Source organism: Ictalurus punctatus, chromosome 10 (genome assembly GCF_001660625.3).
Source record: "Ictalurus punctatus breed USDA103 chromosome 10, Coco_2.0, whole genome shotgun sequence".
Lineage (NCBI taxonomy): Eukaryota > Metazoa > Chordata > Actinopteri > Siluriformes > Ictaluridae > Ictalurus > Ictalurus punctatus.
Window position 1 is genome coordinate 17,487,501 of NC_030425.2, and position 10,000 is coordinate 17,497,500.

The window sequence follows — 10,000 nt, forward strand, 5'->3', positions numbered from 1 at the left end:
GGAGTGGCCTCGCCTTTCTGACTTAGCTTTGCCGTTCTGAACTCAACCTCGGGGGCTGAAAGAAAAACTGGAAAATGCTCCACCTTAGAGAGACTGCCATTTTGTTTATTTCTTTATTACTTTTCAGATGGCTAGATTTGTAATGTTTGTTTTCAGACAGGGCTACAAAGCAGAAATGGACACAGCAGGCCTTTTTTTTTTTTAAAAACCTATCTAGGCTAAAAGTCTCAATCTTCCTCAATTTCTGCATACTGAGAACCAAAACTGTGCAACGCCTATGAGACCACATACATCTGTCACAAAGTGCTACAGGTCAAGGTCACAGCTTCTCGTTTTCACTCCCTTTCTAGTCACAATAACAAGAAGAAGAAGAAAAAACAACAATAATAAGGTTAACGAAACAGTTGAAAATGTGAAAGAGCCGCAGATGAGATGTCAATGAGTTACGTCTTTCTTCTTTTTTGGGAGGGGCGTTTATTCAAAGCGAGACAAGTGAGACAGAATCTAATCCAAGTTTCAGGCTAAGCAGTTTAACGTTAAGGATCTTGCTTAAGAGCTCAGGCTCTGGTAATACTGGAAACTGAACTCACATTTTGGTGTGATAATGTCCTTTGCAGTATGCAAACCCCCAACATATGGAGTGTGTCACCTGCTCATATATCAGGCTGATGTTTCTGGCATGTGTGTTCATTCATGTTAAAAGACAGAATTTGTGCGAAGTTAGAATACCACCCATGAAAAATATGAAACATGTCTGAGGTCAATGCTCCAACAAAAGCAGCGCAAAAAACACATCACATATCTCTCAAGCTTATTACAAACAGTCACATATGGAGAGAAAATAAAGACACTAGCCAGACTGGAATATATTTACATTCAATTCAAGGAGAGAACCACATCTGATAGCTAAAACAGTCGCTGACAACTTTTTGCTGAGAGTGCAAACACGATGTGCTACAATGGAAACTTCTGTAGAAGTCGTAGACTCACCTATAGAATTATATTTAACCTCAAACTTTTAGTTTACAGCGTGAATTTCCCTCTGCACCCTTCTCCAGTGCCGTTGCAGCTTTAGGGGCGTGTCTGCCTACGAGGCATAGACTTGAATGACTCATGAAATAGTGGATTTCAAATCAATTATCTCCGTATTTTCGTAATTTGCATAAAGTTGAAAGAAGCTAAACTTATCTTCGCTCTCACAACACTATCCTGTAACCACTCGTCCATTTTCTTTCGTTAGTTTTAGGTGACGAATTCTCACGCAGTGGACATTTAGCCTTCAAGTCATTTAGCCTTGTGCCCACGATCCTAGAAGTAAACAAAACGCACCGGATGATAAAACGTTTTCTCAATGTAACGCGTCTCATGTACAACAAACACCGACCTGCAGATTACAAAGAGAACATGATGGTAAAGCCGGACTCAACCTGGGGTTAACTCTCAGGATTTGGGAGGTTTAATGTTTTCTTACTAGACCGGTTGGTTATAGGAACACTATGAGCCATCAAATTCAATGCAACTTTTGTTTCCTTCAACACTCACACAAGCTAAGGACATGTTCTTATCTCCCCCCCCCCCCCCCCCCCCCTCTCCTGCAGTGATCATTTATTTACTGATCTCTCTGCTTCTTCTAAACAAAAGGTATAAGAATGAAGCATAGAAACAAAATGTTAAGGGTTTAAAGGTCCATAATTAAGGGGTCAGCAATTACTCTCAAGGGATTCAAACTTCTGGTCACTAACACTGTGAAGACACGCCCATTGCCAACTACAGGACAATTACACTGCATCGAAGGAGCTTTTATTTGCAGAGATAGCAACTAATGTGATCACAGCTAACAACAGGGTTAAACTGAATGGCACTTAAATCATTGTCTGTAGTTCTCTCTCTCTCTCTCTCTCTCTCTCTCACACACACACACCTCTTCCTGTATGAGCTCAGTGTCCAAGTTTACAGCTGGGGCATGGACATGAGAGACTGCTACTGAACCACTCAACACCAATAATCAACTAAACAGTGACCGAATGTTTTCCAAGGCCTAAACACATAGCCGACTGTCTGACCGGAAGCCTGACAAAAGTTGTCTGTGATGAATCATGGTGCAGGGGTCAGTCATCAGGCAACAACTTAGCAATAATCACTCAACACTAACACCATTAGATCCAGTGTTTTATCACAGCTCGCAAAGTGAATTACACAGGAAGCTGAGCTGGCCTTCGCCGGCTACTCGTTCACGACTACACGCCTTTATTTGATATGACTAGACAAGCTGCATTTGTATTTATCTGCTCTACTGATAAAGTACGGAATAAAAACTGCTGGGAAGTTAAGACAAAAAAAAAAAAAAAAAGCATTTTGACATGTTACCAAGAAACCACAAAAGGCATAAACTAAAGATGTCTGAAAACATAAAAGTTACAGCTTTACCGCTCTCTGTTACAAAGCACAGACACTGGAGACTCCTTCCACAAATGTTCAATAAAAATCTTACAGAAAACTTCACCATATCAATGATGACATGGTTTTTAATCTAGAGAGAGCGCACGCAAGCATCTGCTATGTGAATGAGAAACGATGACTTATTAGAACAAGTGCATTAATATAAACCTGTTCTTTGCAGCTGCACTACTGTCAGAGCTGCTGTTATACATAATTAATCAGCACCTTTTGACCAATCACATTTGAGAATTCAACAGTGCTGTGGTGTAAATGAATAAAGGAAACATTCCAGGGAACAGGTCATGCTTTTTGAATAAGCCATTCTTGTACAAGATTATATTTGGTTTTCATGATGCTGTCAGTGCAAGCACTCACCACAAAGATGAGCTAATTACAGCGCTGACAATGACAGCCCTTTCCCATCATCAACAACGCAGAAATGGGAAGTAGCATGACATGTTGCACCAATCACTTAACTCTGTGTGGGGTGAAACGAGACGTGTACCAGAATTTGGTAGACACGAACGTCAGATTACCAATTTCAAGAGGACCAAGGATCAGTTGTCTGGACTGCTCCTTGGCTCGAAAACAACATTCACACTTCAAAAGCGTATACAACACGAAAGTGTATACAACAATATGCAAACATTCGTGTTATTTTTATCTCGATGTTGCACTTCCGACTCTCAATTGAAACAAGTGGAGTTGCGGAAGTTTATTTAGCACAAAATCAACCAAATCCAAATTAGGGAAATGATTCAACCCTGAAAATGTCATGACCATGATATTCTGCACCCCAGATTTGTTGAAAAAGTGAGTATGATAAAGTGGAAACAGCAGAGAGAGAGAGAGAGAATATAGGACCATTCCCAACCGACTAGACCCACTTTTCTCTGACACAGTAATTATGGTTATTTTTAAAACTTGCCTCTGGAGGAAGAGAGATGCCATCAGTGCTAGAGAATGCCATCCTGGGTGAGTTCACTTTGAACACTTAAGTTTTCACTGAACTCAGTTTATGTACATTTCCACCACACCATGAGTGCGTCATCTGTAATGCACACATGACTATTGGTTATTTGGTACGTGGGGTTTTCTCCTCCCTCCTTTCCATAAAATGGATACACTCTTCAACATCCATGTCAGACTGCATCGGGCCACTTCTGGATTAAAGGCTTCTCTTCACCACACACACACACACACACACACACACACACACACACACACACACACACACACACACACACAAACACACATATGCAAGTGCTTTGGGTTCTAAATAGAAATTATGCACATTTTACAAGGTCTGTAACATCTTTGGGGATTTGTGGGCTACTTTACTTTAGAAGCAAACTACTATCTTAAGTTTTGAAAACCAACAAGAAAATCATAGCAGGCAGGGGGGAGTGGGAAGACAAAAAAAAAAAAAAAAAAAAAAAAAAAAAAAAAAAAAAAAAAAAAAACCACAGCATTTTAACCAAGGAAATTCCAAACAAATTTAACCAAGGAAATTCCTTGTATGTATCAATGGACGACAGTTCATTTTTTTCCCCCCAGTAGGAAAACAACAAGAGAAAAGAACGTTTTGAGTGCTACTTAATAAACAGCTCCTCCATTTGCTATGCACCAAAAAGACCACAGTCCAGCCAACCTTCTTCCTTTTAGCTCACAAGACCACAATCCAGCCTTGATTTTAAATCTGTCTGGTCGGAATTGAAACAAAATCAGATCTGTAAACGCACGCACACATGTGGTATACAACATATATTTTAAGTAGTGGGCCGAAACTGAAAATGTAATTTAAAAAAAATAAATAAAAAAATTTAAAAATAATATTTATTTATTAATATATTTATTAATATTAAACTTTTTAGTTCATTTCATGAATTTAATGAATCTAAATTGAAAAACTACAAGCCAATCAAATTCACACTTTCACTGAAATTAACACACCAAAACAAAACCTATTAAATATATTATTCTTCATTCAGTTCTGTAACAATCAAATTTAACAGATTTTTTTTTTTATCCAATTAGCCAAATAATGTAAAGTTCCAGAAAACTATTATGATCTGCAAATCAGCAGTCAAGTAACGAACTAGGTCTCTACTCTGTTTATGTAAACGTATTTCCACATTAATTAAAAGGTCATGTGTAAAAGAGCAGTAATAGAACAAAAACCAACGTCAAACTATAAACAGATGAGCCTCAAGTATTGCAGAGCTACACGAATTTTAATGTAATTGCTATACGCAAAACAAATTGAACTGCTTTCTATTTAAACAAAAGTAGCAGGTTTCTCTTCAAGTTGCTCGGCTTTCGGGCAGGAGAGATGGTTCCTCTTCTCATCAAGAACATGAGATGCTGCACTGAATAGGTCTCTCACTCTCTGTGCTGGTGCTTGGGGCAGATCGATATCAGAGTGCAATACGCACATTATATTACAGTGTTTGGCAGACGCCCTTATCCAGAGCAACTTACAGTTCTCTCATTTATACAAGGAGCAGTTGAGGGTTAACAGTAGGAGCACTGGGACACAACAGTGGCAGCTTGGCAGAGCTTTGAACTCACAACCTTCCGATCAGAAGTCCAACATCTTAACCGCTGAGCTAGCACATCTCTTCGCACAAGAAATGGAAAGTGTAGCTGCGCTTGTTGTGGCGCTGCTGTGGATCGGGCGCTTTCCTGTAGAATCTCGTCAAATGTCAGAAACTGAGGGACTTTGCGCATCATCACCCGTTTCTCTGGAACACTTTGCTCTGTGCTGCGTGTCGATCCTTCAGCAGATGCATTCATCACCTCCAGCTCTGCCTGAATCATTTCTCGTGCATGCTGCTTTTTGTCCACGTCAAAGTAATGTTCTTTAAGTCACGGATCTAGTAATGTTGCAATGCAATGATAAGTGCCAAGCACTGAGGGGCTAATATATTTTCGACTAATATTTTCTGCCCCCCCCCCCAAAGGGCCATTTTCTGCGTCGGAAATTTCGGTGCATCTCTAATTTTAAGTCATGCTACTAATCAATTAATCTGAAAAATAATCAAAAGATTAATCATTTATCCAAATTCATGTTAGTTGCAGCTATAGCTATATAGCTATAGTCAAAGGTTGACCATCTTAATTCCTCACCTAAAAATAATCTAATCAAATGAAGACATTTTTAACCCAATTCATCACACTAATCAACTGGAGTACTGATTGATTAGTGTGATGAATTGGGTTAAAAATGTCTGTCTATTTGTTTATCCACTTCCCTTTCTCGACAAAAGGCTTTTGTGCATAGTCCACCGCATTACGTTCACACACAACTAAAGACGTTTGTATATTCCAGCCAGTGAAGAGCTTATCATGTAGGCTGTGGCTACAAATATATTACAGTGAATTAGTAATTTCCTGTCACTGCCCCATGAAAATCCACCGTCATTTCCAGCTTGGGTCATGGGGAACGGCTCCACCATTGCCCTTACTTGGGCTGGGTCTGAAGTCTCATTTTTGTAAAAATATGCTTAACAGTGCTCCAGGGACTTAAGGATCTCCAAAACTACCACAGAAAAAAGGTAGCCAGTCAAAACTAGGAAACGTGTAAACATGCCACTGTTCAATCCCATAATTCCAGTGGTATGGAAAGGTCATGACTTCTGATGTCATAAGTCTGCATTGAGAAGATGAATACAAGACTGGCTGTATGGGAACTAATATAACTGATTATGCTTCACTAATATGCCACGGTCAGCAAAGGTTCAAATGAAGAGTGGGTGGCGTGGTGTGATGAGGAAATCTGATGTATGAAGTTACGTAATCAACATGAGCATGCACAAGTAAACAGTTGATTATGCATGCTTGCGTACATTAGAGAAAATTGAGGGGGTGCAGCCCACCTTTTTCACATGGAGGCATTGTTGAAATAATCAGTTTAATTTAGAAGGGCCTTCATGACTGCTTCTTATTATACAATCCCTCAATCTCAACATATACACAATAACCTGTAAATAAGCAAAGGAAGACGTTTTAGAGCCCACATTTCAATCCAGTTTACTTCTCAGAATGCATGCATCTTAATGATCACGGGGGTCAAGGCCCTTAACCCTATCTGACCTCAGCTTCCTACCAAGCTGAGAAATGGGATTTTTCACTGGACTGTAAGGTAGATGTGGCAAATAATGACCGACACTTAGTAGTGCCTACTCGGCATGGCTCGAAGTCCCTTTCCAGAACCTTCACACTGACCGTCCCTCAGTGGTGGAATGAATTCCAACCTCAATCCAGACCACAAAATCTGTCACCATCTTCAAAAAAAACAGCTAAAGACCCACTTCTTCCGTGAACACCTAACTAACCCTAAAAGGCCAACCACACATTATACCTATTTTTATTAAAAAAAAAAAAAAAAAAATTTTTTTTAAAAACCCAACCCATCTTACTTACACCTCTACTGTGAGCACTTTGCTACTCTAGAACTCCAGAACTCAATTATAAATCGTGTATAGAAGCATTACTTGTATTGATCCAAGCCTGATACATCACTAGGCTTGTATTTCCTCAATTGGTAAGTTGCTTTGGATAAAAGTGTCTGCTAAAGGTGGCTTCTTTTATATTATTTATATATATAAACAACAACTTTGGATGTCTGGAAAGATCAGATTAGAAAGAACATTGCTAACTAATGTAGGTAATATCTCCTGATTTTATCGGATGATATTAACTTTTAAATGCAGTGAAGATTTTTTAATGTGTCAGAATATTTAGACTCCATACAAACAGTAAATGAATCAGATCAATCATAGATTATACAGACTTCCGTTAATCTCACAGAGCATATATAAAATATCTACAGCTAACTCTGAGGCTTTGAGTCCACCCTCTTCTATCAACATGTAAACTGAACGTGAATATTGATTGACTGTGGCCTTCTATATTGCACATTTTCCCTGGATGATTAGCTAGCGAGTTATGCTAGTTTGGAGATTAAATATTAAAGCATAAAACATTACAGAAAAAGAAAAACACCACCACATGAGAATAAAACATCACCCAGTGATGTGGTTTGTGTATTTAACTCGTTAACAAAACGCCAGTTTGAACCTTAAAATACTGAGATCATGATGTGTTCGCTTCCACCATCATAACACGGTATTAGGAAATGTTTCATGCAGCATGTGTGGAGTGCAGCTTTAAAAATAAATAATAATAAATAAAAACAGCTGGCCCAAACATGTTAACAACAAATGACGTCATTTCCACCCCGTGCTAATTTGCTGAAGTTTGTCACCAAACTACTGCTTTAAAGCAGAGTTTACTCATTTTAAAAGCGCTCACTGGTAGACGCACAAACTAATTTGTGGATGTGAAAGGAAAATATAAAACCTTAACGACATAAGACATAACTGCGTTTTTCCCCCCTTTCTCGTTTCCTTTTTTTCTCTTCTTTTTAGTGATTTGGTTTTTCCATGGCCCACTTATTACTCAGAAATAAAGCAAGCAAAATTTGAGGCCTGGCATAAAACTGGAGAGGAGAGGATGCATGATTAACTAAATCTGCCCACGTTTCGCAGAGTCCAAATGCCACAATCCACAACAACAGTAGAAAACAAATCCTACATTTAACTGCAACATTAGAATAGTACTTTAGGCAAGACGTTATCTTCCGAGAACTGTAAAAAGCTGTACAAGCGATAACGAACGGTTTCTACACAGCCACGAGTGACTTGATACTTGGTAGTACGAATGCAGGATTAAAACATGCTAAGACATGTTAAAGAAAACTAATCAATGATTCGGTGGTGTGATGACTACTGTTCCCACACCCGGTCTATTATTCCCCTACAACAACACGTCCCAGAGTGTTTTATTTCTCTTACGGTTAAGGCTCTGGGTTGCTGATGGGAAAGTCGGGGTCCAAACCCCAGCACTGCCAAGCTGCCACTGTTGGGCCCTTGAGCAAGGCCCTTAACCCTCTCTGCTCCGGGGGCGCTGTATTATGGCCGACCCTGCGCTCTGACCCCCAACCTCCTAACATGCTGGCGTATGTGAAGAAAAAAATTCCACTGTGCTGTAATGTATGTGACCAATAATGGCTTCTTCTTTACATAGACAACAATAATCCGATTAACCCGATTAAGACAATACTCTGATTAAGAAACTACCATGTAAACAGCAATAATCACAATGTTTACAATGTTCAAAGGGCAGAACATCCACGAAGCAAGTTAGTTTTAGTTATAACAGACATTTGCAGTCATTCCCTCCCTGCCTCACCTCAAATATCAAATCATCTCCTTAAGAATTTAATCAAATCATATCAGATCCAGTGGTTATGATCAAGTATCGAATCATTGCTATCATTGAAATCTCATTGTATCAGCCCTGATTTGATTACTTCATCAAAAAGCTATCTTGGCTTGTAGTTTGAAAGTACTTTGAAACATTTCAATGACAAAAGTAGCTTCCCTAACAATACTGAAAGAGTGGTTACATTTATTTTATTCCAATCTTTTTAGTTAGACTAATGTGACTACCGTATCGCGATATTTGTCATATCGACCCATCTTTACAAAGAGAGAAAAAACAACAACAAAAGGTTCAATGTGTAAACTATGCATGGATTATCCTGAGCATTAAAACAGACTAACTTGATTCTATTCTGCCCTTAACATCAAGTGGATATAAACAAAAAAGAAGCCGCTAGCAAACAAATAAATAAAAATGGCAAACACACACACACACAGTCAGTCTAAGACGTTTTACCAAACAGCTTCTGTTGGTTCACTGAGTAAACTTGTACAGTTTTTTAAAGCTGGCTCTGTTTGTTACTGTGAGCCATGCCATAACATTAAGTTATTTCTAGAACAAATGGTGGCTAATAGTTAGCCACCTAGCTAACAGTTATGCTACACGTTACAATAGAGCATACAAAGGCGTGACTGTCCAACAGTTCATGCAAACTTTTAGTTAACATTAGCTACATAGCAAAAGGTAGCAACGTCCAACAATAACACAATATGAACAAATTTATTTCTTATTGTTTTAAACTTACCTTGTTTGGTAACCTACTTTTTTGAAACGGTACATGAATGATCAAATATATCCCCAAAATGTGCTTTAAAATATATACAGTCCTAGCAGCAAAAACAGCTTTAATTCCAGTTGAAGTCCTTGTTTGTTTGTTTGTTTTTTTCAGCTTTAATGCCAATCCAAATAACCTTTAAAAAATATATCGTTAAATGTTAGCGGACCTGCTAACCAACTTAGCTAACGTTTCTCACCTTGGTCTCTCATGTCTTATCCCGAAAAAAATCGACCCTACATTGACAAAACCGCAGAATATTTAACGACTCATTGCTTTTTCTCGTTACAGTCGTACACGACGAAGCGTTTTCTCACACACCCGATTTAAGAAATAAAGTAACCTGCCGTTAAATCACTTTTAAACTCGGCTCGCGCTTATGCGGCGCGCACACTTCCTCTGGGTTCTCAAGCCCCAGACGAAGAGCGCGCTCCAGTCTCGCGCTTTCTGAAGTGTAAAGGGGGTTGGCTGGAACCGCAGCGTCAGGTCTCGCGCGCT

The 10,000-nt window shown here is 39.0% G+C and overlaps 1 protein-coding gene across 15 annotated transcripts in view; it reads right to left on the reverse strand.

The window, feature by feature from the left end:
* LOC108270880 (unconventional myosin-IXb) overlaps positions 1-9,933 on the reverse strand; it is a 68,704-nt gene extending 58,771 nt beyond the window's left edge. For 9 of the 15 annotated variants that reach the window (XM_017477853.3, XM_017477849.3, XM_053683190.1 and 6 more), the window contains exon 1: positions 9,473-9,932. The gene's annotated coding sequence lies outside the window, so the exon portion shown is untranslated. Of the gene's footprint in view, positions 1-9,472 lie in introns of all 15 variants that reach the window. The other 6 variants (XM_017477859.3, XM_017477855.3, XM_017477858.3 and 3 more) reach the window with 3 other exon arrangements.
* Positions 9,934-10,000: the final 67 nt, after the last annotated feature.